Genomic DNA, 21,422 nt, shown 5'->3' with positions numbered 1-21,422 from the left:
GAGAGACTGTTTTGTTTGCTCCATTTTCCAGACAAGGAAACTAAAGCATAGAACCCAGCTTGTCCATAATTACCCAGCGAAGTGGAACAGACCTTTCTCAGTCCAAACTCATGGTTTTTCTACTATAACCTGTTGCTGTCAATAAACTGCTAGCTGGGCTCCATTGTAACCAAGTGCTTTTCCTGCATCATCTTATGTAGTCCTTGTAAACTAACCTCAGAACTATTTTACAGATGAGGAAACTGAGCTTTGGGTCAAGCACCTTATCCAAGGTCACACAGCGGGAAATCAGAGAATGTGGGATTCAAACTCGGATGTGTATGACGAACCCGCTGTGGCTTGTCACCACAACATAGGATGATAGATTCGTTTCCCATGGGCCAAGGAATATTTCCTCTCTTTTTAGAGTTGTGGGAGTTTGAGGCTTTTCCCACATCACCCAGCCAGAAAGTGTGGGTCTCCCACCTCCTGGGCAGGGCTCCTTCATCTCCGAGTACTGCCTTTGTCCATGTCTGGTGGTCATGAGGGACCGTTTGGCCATGCCAGCACCACTCGAGGGCCTATTTGCCAATGTTTGGCCATAGAGGGCAAATTCTCAATCTTAGACAAGAGCTCCTTAAAAGGTAAATTATCAGAAAATAGACACTGAGCTCTTGTTATAGGTTAGAAATTATGCTAAACATTGGGAAAGAAAATAATGAGGTGAGTTTGGTTTATCTTGGTGATGAAAAGTATAATCTCCAAGGGTACCAGAAACACTTGACCCCACTGCCCTTCTTGTGCTGGGTAGAAAAGACTAGCTGCGCTCTCTGTGCCCTAAAGGATCTCACAGGCTAGGTGGCAACAAAGAGCAACACATATGACTGTGGTATGGTGTGGCAAATCTCATTCCTTTATCATTGTAAAAATCACTCTCTACTGAGCTTCTCTGCAGGGAAGATGCTGCAGTAGGTGCAGGAGATACAGTGGTTCAAAGGGCAGACAAGTTCCTGTCTTTATGGAGCTCACATTTGGGGGAAACGAAAATATAAATACAAATAGGGATGAAGATATAAAGGAGAGGTATATGGCGCTATTAGAACCTAATGGGAGGTCCATCTTAGTTGCACAGGAGAAGGCTTCCTTACGACGTGCTTTGACCTGATGGATGAATTGGAAGCCTGAGATCAAGGCAGCCCTAGGTTATTGGGGGAGCACCAACAAAGGCACCTAGCCCAAGCTGGGAGTATAGGTTAGGCTTCCTCCAGGTGGAGAAGTCAAAGTCTACTGGTGAGAGGATGGCTTGGGTTTGGGGCTGGAGGATGTTATGACCAGTGGGAGCCATGTGTCATTTGGGTACCATTCCTGCTTGCTCTCTTTAGGAGACCCTCCTGCTCCACAAACTGGAGCTGCGGAAGTGTGGCAGTTTGCTTGTATCTTCTGTTCTCCACCTCTTTCTTTTGAACTCTGCCCATGGCTCTGTGAATACCAACGCCAGCATATAAATTATCCAGCGGGCCTCAGCCTTCGCCCAACCGGCCTCTTCACTCAGTGGCATGCATGCATAATCAATACAGGAGGCTGTCACTGCTTTTAGCTGGGGTGCTAGAAAAGAACTTTGGCTTTCAGAGCTTGGCTGCATGCTGGCATTTACTCCCCACACCTCCCTCCTCCTTGCTTCTCTGGCCTCCTCCCAGTTCTGTAACGCCGCACGGCAAGAGGTTGCAGGTGGGCCATGGCTCCTGTGACTGACCCCAAACCCTCCTGTCCAGCAATTGGGGAGGTGCTTGGTTATGCTGTGGCTCGACCCAGAGAACTCTTAGGCAACCAGCAGGCTGGGCCTCTCACGCTGCTTTCCTCTTGCTGATCTTGGCACTGCCAGAACTTCTGACCATATCTAAAGTACCCAAGTCTTGGTAAACAGGCTGGCAAGAGTGGGTGTAAGCTCCCTTGCTTCATTCCTGGTGGAGCAGTATTGGGTGGGACAGTCTTAGCTCCCCATATCTTGATGGAAGGAGCTGGGTTGACCCTGACATGCCCCTCCCTGGGGTATTCATGACCAAATATTACTCCTTGGAGACATTACTGGGGTCATTTTCTTCCAGCTTCCTTCTCCTCTCCTGCCCAGATCAGGGAGGAGAGGGGATGGCTTCTAAAACACCTCCAGTCCATGGGGGATGTAGCTGTCTCCTGACACCTTCTACTTTATCCTTTTCTATTGTCTGTTCCAGAACCTTGATTGAGTGCTGCCTGTATATAAAGCAATATGAAGCATGGCACATGGTTCCCTAACCAGAGGCAGGAATCATTTGAAAATGTTTTCAGTCAAGAGATAAATATAATTCCGAAGGGATCTTTGCCCATCTTGGAAAGACAGGACCAGGCCCTGCTCTCCACACTCATCCTGCGGCCACTGCCCTGTTGGTCACTGTATTGGCACAGCTCTGAGTAGGGAAATGCTCTGCTGGGCTGGTTTCTATCTGGCACACGAGTTTGATTTTCTTTTTTTGTTCTCCTCCCTGCTTAGCCACAACCTCTTCTGAGAGAAGCTGCTACTGGCATCATTCTGGATGAGTGAGCAACTTCTCTGCTTTGTACCATGTCACCTGCCCCTGCCCTCCTCCCACCCTCTAATAGCCATGGCTTATTATGGCAGAGGTGAGCGTGCAGAACTGCCCAGCCACATCCTGGCTTGCAATTGAGAGCTTAAAAAAAGATGAGTCAGGTTGATTGTTCTGCTCCCTCAGGAGTTTAGAGTTGGAAAATTGAGCTGCTAATGGGGATTCTTAATCTCAAAGATCATGGAAAGGACTTAGTCTGAGTTGAAGTTAGGAGATGGTGACCCTCAGAGAGGGGAGGATGGTGCATGCTGCAGAAAGCAAAGTGGCAGTGTCATAAAGGAAAGGAAAGAGAAAAGAGGGTGCAGCCAACTCCTTTGCTAATGACTTCTTGTCCTAGCCTGTCCCATTCCTTATATATGCACAACAATCTCTTATCCTAACTGTAGCTGGAGGGGACTTTTTCTTCTTGCAAATAAAAAGTTTATTAATAATTCAAGTCTTCTTTGAGGTGTCCAGCACTTAGATGAGACCAGTGGAACAGAATTTTCTCAAATGGGCTGAGAGTAAGATTTTGAGTTGTGTTTCCTTCCAGGGAGCCTTCAGTCAAACCTCAGATGTTCTTTTCCTATTGCTTGAGAAAAATTCCTGGAAGATTCCTTAGCTTGGTTCACGGCTGGCAGATTTCTGTGAGGTCCGGCTAATGGGCATGTCTTGGTTATATGGTGGCAGAGAAAAAAACCTCTGACCAGTTTCTGGCTGAGGAACAGGGCTCCTGGCTCCAAGGAATGTTCTAGTGGTGGCAGAAATGGGAAAAGTGTTGAGATCAGCAGAGGCACATTGTCAGAGCTGCATTGTGCCTTAAAATGGACTTTGATGAGAGGCCAAGAGTAGATATCTAGAAAACATCAGGAGAGGCCTCTACTAAGGGAAGCAAGTGCAGCAGCCAGAGGGCAGTCGACAATCTTGGCCAGAGCTGTTGGAGGTTGGATAAGGAGCAAGTGGGCACCCAGGATGTTCACTAAGGTGGTCCAGCCAGTTTGTCTGCAGAGGCCCATTTAGAATCTGAGACGCCCCTGCCCCCACCCAACACACAACCTTTGACACATGGCACTTTGAACTAGGTGTAGGGCATTCTGGTTTTTCTTAAAAGTAGCAATAATAAGAGCCTCTAACATTTATTATGCACTTACTATGTGCTGGGTGCTCTGCCAAGTATTACATACACATCTGTATATTTTTTTATTCTTGTGAACAGATCTGTAAGGTAGGTATCATATTTCTCCATATTACAGATAAGGAAACTGGTGTTTTTGAAAGCCTAACTGACTGTCCCAGGGCCACACAACTAGCTCCAGGTGAACTGGCATAATGTGGTTCCTGGCTTCTCTGACCCCATGGCAAATGAACCCACTCTGCTATTTGGTTGGTTAATGTGCACTGGGCCTGGAACCTCAATTGAGTTTTGTTTCCTGGCTCTATCTGTGCCCCAGTGAAGAAACCAGTCTCCCAGGAGGTTTGATGAGCCCTGAAGGCTGTTGTGTTGGAAGACACCTGCTGATGCGAGCAGCTGCCTTGCCCTTTTCTGAGGTGGAAGCATTCCAACGTGCCGTGAGCCAGGGAGGAACTCCATACATTATGTAGGAGTGGCTCTCCTCCTGCAGTGGATATTGTAGACTTTTGTACCTGCAGCAGGCGAGTGCCAGCTGCTTTGGAAATGAAGCAAAGCCCTGGAAGAGGGGAATGAATGGAGAAGACCAAGGGTAAGTGCTGCTTTAGGGTCCCTCCCACCAGATTGTGACAGCTCCTGGCATTCGACAATCTCTGGTAAAGCTGGGGCAATGGGGTGCATCTCAGGAATAGTTTATTGTCAGAGTAGTGGTTGGAAAGTCCTTGCTGGTTCATCTGCTTTATCTGGTTTGGGGGAACTTGGTACAGCACAATGGCAGGCGATCTTGGGAAGGAGGCCAACCCAAATCTTTAACCATCTGTTAATGGGGTAATAGATTATGTTGTAGCATGAATGAGTTGTCTTAATTGGGCAGAACCTTCAGATAAGCTTGCCGATGCAGGAGGAGACTGAGCAACTGTGCATTGGTTGTGAATGTGCAACTTGGGGGATGGGGTTCATGGAAATGGATGTCAGTCTTACTGAAACTCCAGCGCATGGTTCTCAAAGTCACCTGGGGTCGCAGAGTCTTCTGGGAACTTGTGTGAGATGCAAATTCTCAGGCCCCACCCCAGACTTCCTGAATCTGACACTCTAGGGGTGGGACCCAGCAAGTTGTGTTTTTAAAAGCCTTTCAGGTGATTCTGATGCACATGGTTGAAAACCATAGCTGTAGAGTATGCTGGGGTAAGTGATGGTATGGTGTCCTAGACAGATCTTGCAGCTCTCAGGATGAGAAGAGAAAATCCTGAACTGACTTGATATTATATAATTAAAAATATGCTTAATACATCCTTTATGGATTAAATCAGATTAATCACAATGGTTCTCCAATATCTCAGGCAAAATTCCTGGGTCTAGCTACTTCCCTCATCCTTGTCATGCAAAGAACCTTCCCCCAGACTTCAGTGGGAGGTCTATTGTTTGATCATGGGGTTTGGCATGCACTTCGTTAAGGTGGTGTGATATAATTTTCTGGACCTAGGTTCTGGCCCTACTGTGTATCAGTCTCTTGAGCTATGGGGGGCCTCTCCCTGGTTCCAGGGCTCAGCTTCTTCATCCGTGAAATGAGGCTGGATTTGGAGCTCCTGAAGGTCCCTCCTCGGGGTGACACTCCGTGATTCTCAGAGATGTCCCAAGGAAAGGCCATGGTTACGTCATGCTGGAAGCAGAAGTGTTGACACTGCCATCTTTTCAACATTAATATTGGAAGTGACAGCCTGTTGACCATCTGGAAGAATCTCTCAGGGCACTGAAGACTCTGGACCCTGATTTGAGAACTGCATTTTAGGACAGGTGCCTCATTAATAGGAATGACTTCTTCCTTGAGATCGTAGCCAAAACAGGCTCCCTGACTTTGTACAGCCTAAATTCTCCACACTGTCAAGCTGTTTGAACTCTATGGTCAATCTCTACAAAAGGGCAGGCCCCCAACCCCATATCTTCTCCATCTGGCCGCTCTGGGGCTTACAGATCTGATGGCTTCTGCTGGGCAACTTTGATGGAAATGCATGTCCAGATCTCGAGCTGGTGCAGAAAAGGTGGTGAGAGGCACCCAGCCTGTTCACTTTCTGTCCTTCCTTGGCTGTAGACACTGTTCAGGCATGGGGGTGGTGGTGAAGGAGTGAGAAGCTGGGAGTGGGAGCAGGGGGAGCCTGCATCGAGAACTGGTTGTACTCCCTTGGCTTGCATGGGACTTCTACGTCAGAGTGAGAGAACACACACAAATCTGCTGCAATTGACCTTTTAAGTCAACCCGTTGAGTATGTTTGCTACATGAAGGGGCTGCTGACAAGTCTCGGGCTGGAGACAGAAGGTGGAGAAGAAAGGAGAAATCTCACCACCACGAGCTGGTGAGACAGAGCAGTGGGCAGAGACAGAGCTGTGGTGATGCTGTCAGCCTCTCCGACATGCTGTTCTTCCATCTTCTCTGATGACACGCGTCTGAAGTGTGACTCGGAGGCCGCAGGAGGAAAGTGCGATGAGCTTGCACCATTTAAAGCCTCTCTCTGGGCAAGGTCGCCAGGGCGGAAATTGGCTACAGTGACCAAGGCCATTGAATCTAAGGTCTATTTCTGGCTAGGGCTTCAACCGAGGGAAGAATGGGTGGCTGGTTCAGGCCAGCAGGCCATGAAAGCAGTGGGGAGGGAGAAACTCCCATAGCTGCCATGGGTGAGCTGCCATGGGTGAGCTGCGGCATGCCTTCCAGGATCAGAGAGCCAAGTGCCATCCTGGGTGAAGTAGGAGGGGGAAACGAAAGGCTGGGTAATTTGAGACAAGCATGCCTCCATTACCCTGCCTGAAAACGAAGGGAACACCTGTTCTTGTCTGCAGTCAGAGAGGATTTGACAGAATTTTTAAAACAAAAAGTGAAATGAAATTTAGATCAGCCTCTGCAAAAGGACTTTGTGGATTTCCTATCGGTTAAAGATGTGGCAGCATTATTGTACCTGTTTCTGGGGATGTCAAGAGTAAAATGATGTGACGTTTGTCAAGTGCTTGGACTTACTGTAACCAGACATGCTGCCGGGGGCCTTCCCCGAAGGTCACCTGTCAGGGCTGTAAAGTCGAGGGATGTGGGGATGGGAGGAGGTCAGCTAGGTCACCCGAAAGTCCCTCCTAGGTCTGTGAAAAATCTGTTAGATGGAAAAATAAATGGCAGGGATGGGCTTTCTGGTTCTATGTGTGTTGGCCAGGTGGGCTAAACAGATCTCTCATATCAAGGCCAACCCCTCACTGACACCCTGTGAGGGAAAACTTGGTTGCTGGGGTTGGGGACAGTGTCCCTGCCAACTCTTAAGAGTTCCTGCCCTTTTCCAGGGACAAGGGCAAGACAGGAAAAGGGGACCAATTTCCAAATACTGTGTGCTAGACCCAGATTTGTGATGTGTATTATTTTAGTTTTATAATCCTAACCCAATGCCATAGGTAGAATTAGCATTTTCTGTATTACAGATGAGGACACAGAGCGGCAGAGCCATTAGAACACTAGAATAAAGCAACACAGCTAGCCAGCAAGTAGAGACAGATATCCAGGACCACAGCCTGGTCGGGGCTACCATCCCTCTCTACTTCTCTGGCTGGGGTTGGGGCTTGTTGGCTCTTTGAATACATGGGCATGTCAAGGCTCATATCTGAGTCCCCATGCCTTTCTCTTTATACATGAGATGTTTCCTCTTACGCTTGTGTCCACAGAGAGGGCTTTCCCCTGGGAATGTGCCCTGGGGGCCTGGGGCTGTGAGTTACTGTGCAGATGAGAAGCACCAGGTGTGCTGAAGGCAGGTTGGTTTGTGAGAGGGGGCAACTCCTTTGTTTCACCTCCAACCCCCATGTGAGATGAGGCTCCCTGGGGCCCAGGAGCAATATTACTAATAATTACTCATTGTTGGCATTTTGGAGCTAGGTAAAGCATTCTCCCATTGCTACTGTTTCAGGGTTAGACATCAGTGATGCGTAGTCTGGGATTTGGCACTGGCTCCCAGGTATGATGTATTTCTTTGATCCTAGTCTTTTTCAGCTGCTCGGCTCAGTTTCAAAACGGGGTGGGAAATGTCACAGGCTCGTTTTCTAGTTGTTTTTCTTCTGTCCCATGATGAGTGTGGCCACATGTAGAGAGGTAGAAAGGAGGGGCAGGAAATGGGACCAACCCACCTGTGTTCAGAAACCTCAGTTAATGTTGCTTTATTTCCTTCACCAATCTGATAAGGTTTTCTGTTACCACTATTAATACATAGTACTTTATGTGATGCAAATGATAAACACTAATACTGAAAACTTTAGAAAGTCAGAAAAGCACAGAGACAGAAGCAAAAAATCACTATTTTCCTACCACATACCGTTGTTGACGTTTTGGTGTAGATCCTTCCAGGTGTGTGTGTATGTGTGTGTGTGTGTGTGTATTAGATTGTATACACTTCTTTTTTTATTTGTTTACAGAAACACACTGTGTTGTCTGATTTTAGTGTTATAATGTGAGCTTGTTACTGTGCCAGTAGGTATTCTTTAACCTTTTATTGAAAGGGTTGTAAAGGTATAAAGTACTCCGTTACAGAGATGTAACAATTTACTTTATTCCTTATTGTTGAATATTTAAATTCTACATTTTCTATATTTAAAAATAATATCGTTCCTCTCTCTAAAGTTTGTGCCATATTACCATCCCACCTGCAGAGTATAAGAATTAACATTTTCCAGCCCCTTTATAATGTATTTTTGCTAAGCCTGGTCTATTAGATAGGCCTAAAAAAATGACATTTTTTTTTTTTTGTTTTAACCTTGGCCAGTTCTAAGAAAGAGCATGAGCAGCTATGAATGGGCTCTTCAGGGGTGTGAGGAAAAAATATGTTTGCCACCTTGGTTTGTTTTTCTTTAATTGCCTCTTGGTTTTTCCTTTGTCAGCATAATGCAGAAACACTAGATCTCCACCCTAAGAAAAAAGGTATATAAAAATATATTTAGGGATATTTCTCACAGTTTTATTTATAATGTTACTGTGAGAAAACTTTTAAAAAGTTGAAATATCTTAAGTTCTTAGGATGGGGAATTACTTAAATTAATGGTGGTAATGAAATATTATGCAATCATCAAAATAACTTAATGGCATAGGGAAAAATCAAGCTATAAACTATGTACATTATGATCTAAATTAAATAATATGTGCATAGAAAAAAGACTACAAGCGTTAATGTTAATCATTTATAAGTGGCATAATTGTGCTTTTTCTTTTGTATTTTCAAAAATTTCTAACAGGTACATGTATTATTATAATCCTACATAAAACAAATGTTAGCATAAATTCTAAAATATCATACATGGCAATAAAGAGCCGTAAGTAACTGGGTTTTGGGTCACTTAGATTCTACTGAGGACTTTGTAGCTGATGGAGCCTTTTCACATTCTTTGAGGTTTGTGGAGTTCTTTGGAAGTTTACAGGACCATTTCATAGGAGGGGCTTCTAGGAGGCCAGAGTCAAAGTGTGGAGACCAAGAGTAGCTTTCTATCTGACCTTCTGCCCTTTGTGTTGATGGGGGCACAGGTAGTGCAGGAGAAACCTATTTAGGTGCCAGCTGCCCCGGCCCACAGGGCACACTGAACATGCCACCCAAGGTACCAGTGGATCTCGGGATCACTGCAGTTGGTGTTTGGAGACTGAAGGGTTGGGGATGCCAGAGGGTTAATGTCTAAATCTCATTGCGGGGACTGATTGGATGTGTTTAAGTATTTCTGATAATGATAAGTATCATGGGGACAGAATTCCATGCCAATCCCCTTACCTACTGATGAGGAAATGGAGGTCTGGGGGGATTAAGTCACTTGCCCATGCAAGCATCTTTATTTTTCCTTCCCATCCCAGAGTACCACTGGCATGGCACAATATGTCATGTGTTGAGTCTTTTCAGATTGGCTGAGATGATGCACGGCATACTTGGATGTTGTTGAAGTACTTACACATTGCTTGGGTAGAGTTTGAATGAAAGATGATTATTTAACTCTTTGAGTAGTAGGATTGGGCTTCCTGGAGGAACTGAGGTGAAAGATCAAAAAGTTGATTGTGGCTTGGCTTAGGCCAAGAGGGTAAAGAGGAGTATTCCAGGTAGAGGGAACAGGCTGTGCAGAGGTGGAGGGACAGCAGGGTGCACTAGAGACAAAGATTGCTGAGGGAATAGCCAGCTGCAAGACGAGAGGGATGCATCTAAAGAGGTGGCAGACAGCTGGGAAAGGGCCTCGCCTCCCAGGCCAGAGTTTGGACTCCATGTTGAGAGCCACCAAGAGTCACTGAAGAGCTCTCAGGAAAGGAGTTGTGTGCTTGAACTGAAATTGTGCCAAGACCACTTTGGCTCCAGTGTGGGAATGGGTGAGAGAGGACCAGGGCTGAATGCAAGGAGATAAATGAGGAGTCTGGGTCAACAATTCAGGTAAGAGATGGTGATGGAGTTAAGTGGCAGTGAGGATAGAAAGGGGTAGGCAGGCAGAGGGAAGAGTTTGTATTGAGCAATTGGGAGGTTGTGGGTACCATTTGATGAGGCCAAGAAACCAGATCACAAAGCAAATGTGGAGGCTGCTGGGAGGTTGATGAATCCAGGTTGGGGCATATTATATTTGCGGTACCTGTGGGGCACAAAAGTGGAGATGCCCTGTCTTTTTGTTTTGTAAAGTACCCAGCAGAGGCTCACTTTTGTTGTCTGACACCATGGAGGAGTTTCTCTATGTACAATGAAACTTGTCTTCCAAAACCTTTTCATGACTGCTTTTCCCAGGTGCTCACACCATTCCTGTGAAGTGGACTAAGGGGAGCTTCTCTCAATGCAGAGTGTTCAGACACAGTATTGGTGTTCATGTTTTCTTGGAAAACAGCCATGCAGGGGGTTTCCACACTCTGCTTGGATCACTCATACCCCAGGAACGCCAGGTTTCTCCTCCTGTAGTCTGCCCAGAGGAGGGTGACCTGAGTGGGGAAGAAACTCTCTCTTGTGCCCTGAGAAGAATGCTTCTCTCTCTGTAAGTAAAGAGGAACAAAGGCCTAGAGAGCCCAAGAGAGAAAAAAAAGAGTGAAAGGCTGAGATGAGATTGCTCCCATTGCTTAACTAGTGGCCTCCTTGGTTGGTAGGGCAGCTGGCAGGACTACCGCCTGCACTCCTTCCCTGGAGTCACTGTCCTGAATGTTCTCAGGGTGGTTACACAGACCCATCTTGAGGTCACTTCATGGTCCCGTTTCATAACTGGCAGGGATGTTGGAGATTATGGAGTCCAAACTGTGGCTCAAAGTGGGTGGTGAGCAACTTGTCCAAGGTTACACAGTGAGTTGGCCTCCAGGCTTCTTTTCCTATTTTACCATCGGACATTCTTTTTGTTTGTTTGTTTGTTTTTTGAGATGGAGTCTTGCTCTGTTGCCCAGGCTGGAGCGCAGTGGTGAGATCTTGGCTCACTGCAACTTCTACCTCCTAGGTTCAAGTGATTCTCCTGCCTCAGCCTCCTCAGTACCTGTGATTACAGGTGTGCAGCACCATGCCCGGCTAATTTTTGTATTTTAGTAGAGAAGGGGTTTCACTATGTTGGCCAGGCTGGTCTTGAACTCCTGACCTCAAGTGATCAGCCCATCTTGGCCTCCCAAAGTGCTGGGATTACAGAACCACCGCACCCGGCCTCCCCACATTGGACTTTCTAAGGAATATTACCTAGCCACAGATTTACAGGGTGTGTTTGTTTCTTAAAGTCTATGAAAACCCACCCATTCTTTTTGGTTTGTTTCTTTTATATGACCCTTAAATGTCTTTCTCCAGAGCCCTGCCACCCACCTTCTTCCTGTGCACACTACCTTTTCTCTCTATGATATCTTTTCTAATCCTATGCTTTTCACTACTGTTCAAGGGTGGATGACTCCCCAGTTGATACCTCTAGCCTTGAACTCTCTCATATACCTTATATTACCTGGCTTCTGGTCCTCTCCACCCATAGGCACATCAGGATTGACAGCTGCAAAACTAACATTGTTGGCTTCAGAGCTATACAGGCAACTCCTACTTGTTCTTACAATTGAGAATCCATAGTAAGTTGAGAATTAGACTTAACACACCCAAGTCTGCGTGTCATCATTTCCTGCGTATCTGAGTGGGTAGCATCTCCATCTATCCAGGAATCTGAGCTGGAAAGGTGGAAGCCAACTTCAATATCCCTCTTTCCCCACCACATTAGTCATCACGCCCTTTTGTTTCTTCTTTTAAAATATCTTTGAACTCCACTTGTTCCTCTGTGTCTTTCTTGCTACTGGGCCATTATCAGCTTTCAACAGAACACTTTGGTGCCTTCTTGGGGGGTCTTCCTACCACTCATTCTTTTTTCTTCCATTTTATTTTTTTCTGACATATGGTGGTAGAAATCTTAAGGGAATAAAACTAAGCACAGCATTCCTTGTGTGAGATACTGCCTCGCCTGTAAAATCTCATTAATGTAGCCTAGGTAGTGGCTAAAAGCCTGGGTTCTGGAGTCAGACTGCCTGGGTTTGAATTTCTTCTACTTGCTGAGTTAGCATAGATAGGTTATATAATCTGTCTGTTCTTCAATTTTCTCACCTATAAAATGGGCAATAATATTAATACATAATTTGTAGGGTGTTGGAAGGATTCAATGAGTTAATATTTGTGATATGCTTAAAAACGTGCTTAGCACATAGTAAATACTACTTATGTAGTATTTACTGTGTGCTTTGTTAGTGTGTGCCTTATTAAATAAAATAAATATATATCCTTAGCTTGACCTAGAGGCCTTTCAAAACTGGACACTGTTGACCTCTCCAAGCTCAAGTTCTCTATCCTCCTGCCCTTGACAGTGTGCCTCCAATAAAACTCAACAGTTTGCCATTGTTCAATACCATTGTGTTTTTCCTCATGTTTCCTTTTGTCCCTGGATTATCCTTCTTCACTCTTCCTTCCCACCTCTCCTCCCCCTTATAATCCTTCAAATCAGTTATTCATATTTTAAAATTCAGATCAAATCCTTCCTATCTGAGGCCATCCCTATACCAGTGGACACAGATAACACTTCTTTCCCTGAGCTACTTCTATGCCCATGTGTATTTTATTACAGTGATGAGGCTGGAGCCTCTGGAGTGGGACAGACATAATTCTAATTCTGATTTGGCCACCTCCAAGCTCTGTGACTCTGGGCAAGTTACTTAACCTCTCTGAGCCTCATCTGTAAGATTGGAGTAGGTTACCTACTTGATGAGGCTATGTGAGGATTATACGGCAGTGTGTGTACTAAGTGCCGGGTCAGACTCTCAGCACATGGTAAGCTCACAGCAAGTACTGTATTGTTATGATGATTTCCACTAATACAGCCATTATGTGCTATTTAATTTGTAGTTTGCATATGTGTCCCCATGAGGGTTGGGGCCCTGTTTTACTAAGCTTTATAATCCCATTATCTCCTGTAGTAGATGATCACTAATATTGATGGTTACCTGAACTTCTGGGCCTCGACACTCATCATCTCACTTGAGATAAAATCAGTGTCTTGGCCACACAGACCTTCCAAGCCTTGTCCCCAGCAGGTCGGTTTTGTTTTCTGAAGCTTGTCTGAAGGAGGTGAGTCTGCACCTGGGAGGTGACAAGATGTTCTAAACCGAGCAGGTGGTGTGCAGCAAGGTGTGAAGGCTTGCTTGGGAGATGTGGCTGGAGGTGTGAGGGGAGCCTGAGACCTCGGTGGGCAGGACTGTGCCAGCTGTGGGAAGAAGAGGCAGGTGAAACAGGAAGAGCATGGAGAACCTGAGGTAAAGGAGAGGGCAGCCAGGGGTGGAGGACTGTGGAGCAGGGCTGAAGGAGAACACAGAGGCTGGACAGGTCTGCTTTCAGGGCCGGTGCGATTACCTCGTCCATCTTCCTATCTGCTCATGTGTTATATTAGTCTGTTCTCACACTGCTATAAAGACATGTCTGAGAACAGGTAATTTATAGAGAAAAGAAGTTTAATTGACTTACAGTTCGGCATGGCTGAGGAGGCCTCAGAAAACTTACAATCATGGCAGAAGGGGAAGAGGCACATTTTACATGGCATCAGGTGAGAGAGAGCTAGCAAGAGCAGGGAAAACTGCCTTATAAACCCATCAGATCTCGTGAGAACTCACTACCACGAGAACAGCATAGGGGAGCCACCCTCATGATCTAGTCACCTCCCACCTGGACACTCCCTCAACATGTGGAGATTATGGGGATTATAATTTGAGATGTGATTTGGGTGAGGACATAGCCAAACCATATCATGTACCTTGCTGAGAAGGGGGCATTCCCTGAACCCTTTGTTTTAAATTGCAATCCTCTCCCTCAGCACTCTTAATTCCTTCTTCTCCGCTTTATTATTTTTTCCTGCGTACTTGTCACCATTGGGCATACTATTTGTTATATTTATGTATTTGCTTATTATCTGTCTCTCTCCACTAGAATTTAAGAGCCACAAAGGCAAGTATTTTAATCTGTTTACACTGATGTGTCACCAGCACCTAGAACATTGCCTGACACATAATAAGTGCTTAATAAATATTTATTGAATGAATGAATCCCACCACACAAGGATCACTGCGTGTCTTAGTCCATTTAGGCTGCTATAGCAAAATACCTTCTACTGGGTAATTTAGAAATGACAGACATTTTTTACTCATGGTTCTGGAGAGTGGGAAATCCAGGATCAAGTTGCCAGCAGATTCAGTGTCTGGTGAGGGCCAGTTCTTCTAGGTGGTGTCTTCAATGTGTGCTCACACGGCAGAAGGGCCAGAAGGGATAAATAAGCTTCCTCTGGCCTCTGCTGTAAGGGCACTAATCCCATTCATGAAGGCTCCACCCTCGTGACCCAATCACCTCCCAAAGGCTCCACCTCTTATTATCACACTGGGGATGGTTTCAACATATAAACTTAGGTGGGGGAATGTGAGCATTCAGACCATAACACTGCCATTTATATTTCTGTGTTCATTCATTTAGTAAGTAGGTTTCCAAAAATTTGTTTGAGGTGTAAGTCATGTACAATAAAGTACCTCAATTTTCTAAGTGTACAGTTCGAGTACTGGCAAGTGTATACACCTGTGTAACAAACACCATAGTCAAGATAGAGAACATCTTCATCACCCCCAAAAAGTTTTTCTGTGCCTCTTGGTGGTCAGTCCCTGTCCCCACCCCTGGCCCCAGGCAACCACGGATGTAGTTTTTGTCATTATTTATGGACTTCTCTGTTTCTGGAATTTTATGTAAATGGACTTCTGTCTTGTTTTGCTCAGCATAACATTTTAAAGATTTATCTATGTTGCAAGCAGCCGTGGTAAATCTGATTTTATTGTTGAACAAATCATTTTTTTAATTTGCTTTGTGGTGTTTTGTGACCACGAGGGAGCATGTGCTGTAGATCCAGGCTGCCTGGTTAGAGTTTTGGCTCCACCACTTACCAGCTGTGTGGCTTTGGGCAGATTTATTCTCCCAGTGCCTCCAGCCTCTCATCTGTTAAATGGGGTAATGATCATACCTACCTTATAGTATTCCAGAGAGAGGAATTAAATGAATTAGACACGTAAAGTGCTTAGAATGGTGCCTGGCACATAGTAAGTATTCAAAAATTGTTAGCTGTTATTACTTCCATTTTGCAAATGAAGAGGAAAACTCCTGAGGCACAGAAAAGTTGTTTGTCCAGTGTTATTTGGATTGTAGGAAGAATTAGAATTGAGATCTGTCCGATTTCACTCTTTGTCCTGCCACCTCCTAGAGTCTGGTCTTTCTCTTTTGGGCTAGGCTCTTGTGGGTGGCACACACAGAAAGGGGATGAAGGGAAAAAGCAGGTACTCAGCTTGGGGGATGTCTGAATCCCTACCTCAGTGTTCACTTAGTTTTTCTCTACTGTTTCACCCTCCCCACCACTGTGGGTAGAGTTTCACCCCCTCCTCTGGTCTGCCAAGGGAGTGGAGTTGGGCTTTCTTGCCCTTTGCTCCCCTCCTGGGCCCTCTCAGGCAGCTGAGCCTTGCATCAGGAACACCTCTTGCAATCACACAGCATCAGCCCTGTGAGAAGCTAATTTGATAAACCCCACTCCAAAGCTCATTGAACCTGTCTATAATGATGCTTAATTAAAGTGCAGAAACTTTGAAGAGATAGCAAGTTACTGCTTAATGCAATACCAGAGTGCCACTATTCTACCATCTGCCTCTTTCTCTGCAGTAATTGCTTCCTGACATTTGTTTATTTTAATTAGGAGAGCAGTCTTGATCAAGAGGGAGGGTAGGCAGGGTCAGAACTGTTAGGGAGGAGGAAGAAAGTGGAAAAGGGGGGCTATGCTGTTGTAGGGGTTGCCTGAAGGGGAATCACTGTTGTCTTCATGGTATAAGTGGTTTTATCTTTCCATAGGGATGGAACTGTAGAACTTCCTCCCTATAGTGAAAGCATAAGGCTGACTCTGGGATCATATGCTTAGGGTCTGGGGGTCTCCTTTAGAAAGTATGGGAGCTTCTCGGCTAGCAAATGGAGCCTCCTACTTTGTTAGAAGGGAGAGTATAGATGGAGCTGGCAGATCTCAGAGTGGTGTTCCGAGCACAACTAACTAGATTACTGTGACTCAGTGGAGACACTTCTAGTACCAATAGGGTCTCAGAGCTGAGAGAGAGAGATGGTCATTCATATCTTAGTTCTAATGGTTCTCACTGGTGGTTTCACAGTGTGTCTGGTTATCTTCGATTGCATGCTGGTCATTGTACATGAAAATGATTTATAAGTATAGGTTAAGCCTGAGATGACGAAGGTGCCTTCCTCTACAGAACAATTTTATTTGATTTTTCTGGTAGACACTTGAGGGCACTATAAATCTTGCCCCCGCCCTTAAATGAAATTAATGGCTTGAGGCTTCCTCAAAAACAAGTGATTCAAACCCAGTCTGTAGATTCTCTTGAGGACTAGTCAATTTCTGATTTATCCTCACCCTTAGGGGCCCAGCTTATTGTGAGGAGGGTCTACTTTTGGTCTCCCCATTTCATGTGGGTTCTGGTTGTGGATTTTTTTCTCTTTTGCCCTGCCAGGCTGTCAAAATAAAGATCAAATTTGTCAGAGTCACAAGATGTCTTCAGGGCAAAAGTGATTTTCATACTTGTCTGGATTCCTGTTTCCTTTCACTTTTAGACTAGTCTTTCCTTACTATCTGATCAGCCTTTTGGTGATTTTAAGAAGATACATTGTGCTTTTTAATCCAGACCTTTAGTTGTTTTTAATGGTAATAGCCTGCCATTACCAGAAAGAAAAAGTCTCCTGGTAGCAGTTTTTCAATTAGATATATTTTTACTTTTGGCAGTGGAACTTTGTTTTGGTCAAATGAAATCTTACATAGAATCTCAATACCAAAAACAAAACAAAATGAAATGAAAAAGATAAAAGTGTAGCTTTTCTGGTTAAAGTGTGGTTTGGGGGTCTCCAGGGCCTGCCAACTAGGCCTCCCTTTTGTTAGACCCACTTAGAGCATCTCTAAGGACCTGGGTTTTATGGACATGGCTTAAAAAACTGTTCTGAGGAGCTCCCTGATTTGGCTGATTTTGAGGAACCACAGCTTTGGCAAAACTCCTCTAGTGCTTTCCTTGGAAACAAATAGTTCTTGATAGTTTAGGATGGCTGGAAGCCTAGGCCTTGGGCAGCATGCTATAAGAAAGGACAGGATATGCTGCCTGAGTCCCAGAGAACCCCTGTGGAAGTCAGGCCAGGTTAGTGGGGATCATCTTAGCCCTCTTAGGAAGACTGATCTGAGATGGGGGGAAGAGAATGGAAGGGGAATTAGGATGAGTTCTCCAAGAAGCAGACATCAAAACAGGATTGATTACACATGCAAGAATCTTATTGAGGGAGATGCCTATGTAGGATTAAAGGGGAGGGAGCAGGAAGGAGGGAGAGTGTTCAGACCTTGATGCACACCTGACTCCGTTGAAAGGAGACAACAAGGAAAGATTGAGTAGGAAGAGCCTCGTCTGCAGCACAGCTCTGAGAAAGTCTCAGCCAGGCTGATGGGAAGTCTCCAAGCAAGAGTTGATTGTTAGAGGAATCCTGAATTGGATGGGAATGGATTGGCATGAGTACTCCAATGTGCTTGGTTGTTGGCTGGAAGCAGCTTTGGGGGAGTGGCCGCAATGTGAATGCAGTGATGGATCCAAAAGGTGGTAGCTGTGCTGTTGTCAACTCTGCTTTCTGTGGCATGTCCTCTTGAAGGAGATCTCAGTGGTGCACTTCCATGGCTACCCTCATAGGGGAGGGCCAGGCCACCCAGAGAGCAATGAGGCATTTGCTGAAACACAGCGAGAGGGGAGGGAGAGCAAAACATATTTTTCCAGACCCGGGGACAGCTATAGTGAACTGTTGTCTGTTTATTCACCAGAAACTCAGTGTCCAAGCAAGTGGGATTTGCTCAGCTCATGTGAGCATGTTATCTGAGTTTGCTGGGGGCAGGCCTATAGTAGAAGATCCCTCTTCATTACCTAAGGATACCCTGATGTGTCTGGTCCTGTGGTCCCTTCTACGTTACCTCCAGCTTCCTAAACCCTTCCAGTGGTTTCAACTGCTCTTTGCATAAAGTCTACACCCTTTATCCTTGCCTTTTGGGCCTGGTCTGGGCCCTTCCTAGCCCTGCATTCTTATTGCCTACTATGCTTTCCTCCCTGTCCCTGTTCCAGCCCACTGGCCTTTCAGTTTCTTGCACTTGCCTTGCTCATTCCTACTACAGGGCCTTTGTCCATGATATTTCCTCTGCCTGGGGTGCTCTTCCTTCCCCTCTTCTCTTTCCTTCATATCTCTGCACAAGAGTAACTTCTTCAGGGAGGGCTGGAGTCCCCTCCTAGTGCTCTTTAAGTACTGTGTTCGGACATGGTACGTTGTGCCTTGGTGGCATTTGTCACAGTCACAGTTTCACATCTTTCCTGGCTGGAATCAGAAATTTCCAAAATTCCTGATTTTTCTGATAGGCTAAAAGCTCCACAAGGGCAGGGGCTACCTCTGTCTTTGCTGATCATTGTCCCTCCATGCCGGACACACTCGGGATGCTTAGTCATGATGTTTTGGTCTAGTGGATAATCTACAAAGAGGGTGGTAAAGAGAGTAAGTGGATATTCGATAAGTAAAAAGAAAATAAGTGTTGAAACAAAATACAAGGCAGAGCGAGGCACACTCCTCCACAGGTGGGAGTGACTTTCAAAGTCCTTGTTTGCCCAATCTCCTTGTCTTGCATTAGAAGAGACCAAGCATCAGGAGGCCGGTGACTTCCCCGTGTTTACATGGCAAGGGGTGCCAGAGCTGGGGCTCACACCTTGATTTCTCGACTCTGACTCTAGTGCACTCTTTGCTGTGGGGGGCCTTGCGTGGTCACGGAGCATGAGATTTGAAGGCAAATGCCTGGGTTCCATATGGGCTGTCTTCTCAGAGTTGATCTGACCTTGAGTAAACCATTAACCTGTTGGACTCTTTCTTCGTCTGTAAAGTGGGGGTGATCATGTGCATTTTAAATGGAAACTTTGAAGATTAAATGAGATAATATGTGAAAGAGTGCTCTTTTGTAAACTCTAAAGTATTTTACAAATGTCAATACCGTGCCACGTCTTAGTATTTTCAAAGAAGCCTAAACCCACTGGAGATGAGGGCGGATGGGGGTACTGTCCAGACCCTGTTGCTGATCCTGTTCCCGAGCCCACTCTGGCCCTCTCCCCCTGACCCTGTAGATGAGATATTTTTATGTATTTCTAAAAAGGAGTAAAACGTTTTTGGAGCATCAGCTCTGTGGAGGAGAAAGGAGGCCTGTGGGATGGACCAGTGTTTCAGCTTCTGGGTCCCTGCTCCCTCATCAGTGCAAGGAAGGGGTTGCCTCATGTCTAAAGGCTCCTTTCAGCAGGAAGCTCCATCAATCTTCATGAACAGGACGAGCTCAAATCAGGAAGGGGAGGCTATTACCAGACAGGCTCCCGAACAGGGCACAAAGCAAGAGGAGGCGGCATGGCCTCCAGCTTGAAAGATTTGTTAGATCCCAGAAAGAACTTTCTGGCATTCAGAGTGGTTAAATGCTGGAAATAGAGAAGGCAACAAAGGTCGTGGAAATTGCGTCCTGGAGGTCTTTATAATGAGAAGAAAAATTCAACTGGAGCTCTGGCGGAACTGGGGAAATAGACTAGGAAGCACCCTTGTCCACAGCTGTTTCCTGCCGCTGCTTTGTTGGTGCTGGGAAGTTTCATTTGTGCTGGGGGGTTTCGTTTGTGCTGTGGGGGGTGGGGGCAGGGTTTCGTTTGTGCTGTAGGGGGCGGGGGCAGGGGTTCATTTGTGCTGGGGGGTTTTGTTTGTGCTGGGGGGTTTCTTTTGTGCTGGGGGATTTCGTTTGTGCTGCGGGGGGGGGGGGGGGGGGGGGGGGCAGGGGTTCGTTTGTACTGGGGGTTTTGTGCACCTAGGTGGCCACTGTTGGGATCTCCCACATCTGTTCTGGGTTCTGAACTTTGACCCCGTTCCTGCTTCCTTCTTAAGGGCGTCCCTCCCAGGGCTTGGTCTGGGTGCCATAGCTCCAGATAATAAAAACTCAGCCTGGTGTTTGATAAACTGCTCTGTGTGTAATGATACATGGGGAGTTCCCTGCCAAGATGACCAGTCAAAGAGGAAACAGAGGAGAAAGTTTTGTTAAAAATTTTTAGGGAGCATGGTATAAAAACTTTAATGGTTTTATTTTTGCTGCCATTTTTCAGTGTGTATCTGTTTCCCTTCCTCATTTTTAACCCTCTTGAGACTGGATAGAGAGTTCCCAAGCAAGTATAAAGGTAATTATATTCAAAGACAGATTTTTTTTTCTTCCTAAAGGTATCAAGTTAATTGTCTTTTCTGGGGCTAATTGTCTTTTCTTTGGTCCAGGTGTGAAATGACAGCTTGGTGCCGATGATAGTTTGCATTCGTAAGTCCTTTTCATATACGTGATCTCATTTTGTCCTCCAGATGTCTCTGTGGCTTGTTCTTTTTGTTCCATTGCTCAGATGAGTAAACTGAGGTCCCACTTGGCAAAGCTCACAGAACCAGTGTCAGCTCTGCTGTGAATGCTGCTCTTTTCCCATCTTGTTCTACCACTACACAACACAGCCCCAACAGTGGGGAAGCTACAGGGTTCCTTGTTCTCTAGCTGGCCAGAGTCCCTGAGCTTCCCTGTGGCTGGCAAAGGCAAGTTGGCTTGAGACAATGTTTTCACTGGTTGGTAGGAGAATGAAGACCTCCTCAGCAATGCAGTGAGTTTGAAAAGGAGCATAGCTTTATGCACTAGTTTCCTGGGACAGCTCTAACAAAGTACCAGCAACTGGGTGGCTTAAGACAACAAAAATTTATTAACTCATAGTTCTGGAGGCCAGAAGTCTGAAACCAAGGTGTTGGCAGGGCCACGCTCCCTCTGAAGGCTCTAGGGAAGATTCCTTCCTTGCCTCTTCCCGGCTTCTGGTGTTACCGGCAGTCCTTGGCATTCCTTGGCTTGTAGTGGCCCCACTCCAGTCGCCACTTCCATCATCACATGGTCGTCTTCCCTGTGTCTCTGTGTCCACATCTCTCTATCCCTCAAGGACACTAGGGATTAGATTTGCAGCCTGACCTACTCCGTTATGACCTCATCTTGACTTGATGACATCTGTAAAGACCCTGTATTCAAATAAAGTCACATTCACAGGTACCAGGTGTTAAGACTTCAACATGTCTTTCTCAATCCAC

General features: G+C 45.8%; 1 protein-coding gene across 30 annotated transcripts in view; it reads left to right on the top strand.

Moving 5' to 3' along the window:
• Positions 1 to 21,422, top strand: part of NRXN3 (neurexin 3) — a 1,690,724-nt gene that overhangs the window by 25,440 nt on the left and 1,643,862 nt on the right. The window contains exon 1 of one of the 30 annotated variants that reach the window (XM_058429904.1): positions 20,593 to 20,628. The exons of the other annotated variants lie outside the window; for them this stretch is intronic. The gene's annotated coding sequence lies outside the window, so the exon portion shown is untranslated. Of the gene's footprint in view, positions 1 to 20,592; positions 20,629 to 21,422 lie in introns of those variants that run through there. 30 annotated transcript variants of the gene reach the window in all.

This window comes from Hylobates moloch, unplaced genomic scaffold (assembly GCF_009828535.3).
Source record: "Hylobates moloch isolate HMO894 unplaced genomic scaffold, HMol_V3 SCAFFOLD_16, whole genome shotgun sequence".
Classification (NCBI taxonomy): Eukaryota; Metazoa; Chordata; class Mammalia; order Primates; family Hylobatidae; genus Hylobates; species Hylobates moloch.
The sequence above is the reverse complement of the archived record's forward strand: the minus strand, read 5'-3'. Positions and strand labels throughout refer to the sequence as shown.